This window comes from Salarias fasciatus, chromosome 15 (genome assembly GCF_902148845.1).
Source record: "Salarias fasciatus chromosome 15, fSalaFa1.1, whole genome shotgun sequence".
NCBI lineage: Eukaryota > Metazoa > Chordata > Actinopteri > Blenniiformes > Blenniidae > Salarias > Salarias fasciatus.
This window is the reverse complement of record NC_043759.1, coordinates 2,011,098-2,012,192: the sequence shown is the minus strand read 5'-3', so window position 1 is coordinate 2,012,192 and position 1,095 is coordinate 2,011,098.

Below are 1,095 nucleotides of genomic sequence, written 5' to 3'. Positions count from 1 at the left end.
CCTCCGTGTCCATCCCGGGTGGGGGGTGGGGTGGGGGTGGGGGTGGGGGGGGTCAACCTGCTCTGTCTCCGTCCTCTTTGGGGGGGAGGGGGGGTTAGTGGTCCGACTCGGTTCCCGGTGGACGAGGTTTCAGGAGACGAGGTGGTCACTGCCGGTGCCTGTTGGCCTGGTTAGAGCTGTAGATCAAGACAACCCCCCCACCTCAACCCCCCCACCCCCACCCGCCCCCACCCAACACCACACAGACCGATTTAGATCAGCGGAGTTTGGAGGTAACTTTATCTCCTCTGCTGGTCGACACTTGAAGGGGGAGGGGAGGGGGTACAAGGACTGGGGTGGGGGGGTGGGGGGTTTTTTTGGGGGGGTTCGGTCACTCTGATTTCACACCAAAGCAAACTTCCAGAAAGCTGGTGAATCCCGACGTCGGCGTCCCGTCCAGGCAGCAGAGCGCTGCAGTCTGATTCCACGCCGCCACATTGAGGCGCTCCGGGTTATTCTTAGAGCCGCGCGCCGCTGCCGGAGCGCTTCGCCTTTTTAGGCCAGAGGCGTGACCTCAACAGGCCCCACACACACACACACACACACACACACACACACACACACACACACACACACACACACACACACACACACACACACACACACACACGCCCCCGCCTCCGCAGCTCAGAGCCGCTGTCGTCACACGGAAACAGACACAAGCTCCACTTTAAAGGAATCTGCTGAGCTGTGAAGATTTATGAGAAACGTCCTGAAAAGCAGAACAGTCACTTCATGGGATCTCGTGTGTTTAGCCGTGTTTATACAACGCTGCATACATGGACTGCAGGTTCAAGAAGTACTGAACACCTCAACATTTTCCTCAGTTGATATATTTCTAAAGCTGTTGTTGACATGAAAGTTTCTCCAGATGTTGGAAACAGCTCCTGAAAGCCACACATGTAGAGGAATCAAACCTCAGATGGATCCAGAAATGAGGTGAAGTGTAATGATGTGATCCAGTCAGCTGATTTTCTGCTCCTCCAGCAGCTTTATTGTCTTCCTCCTAAAACCAGCTGAGAGTTTCCTTGGCTGTTTTACTGTCTTTTTGAAAGG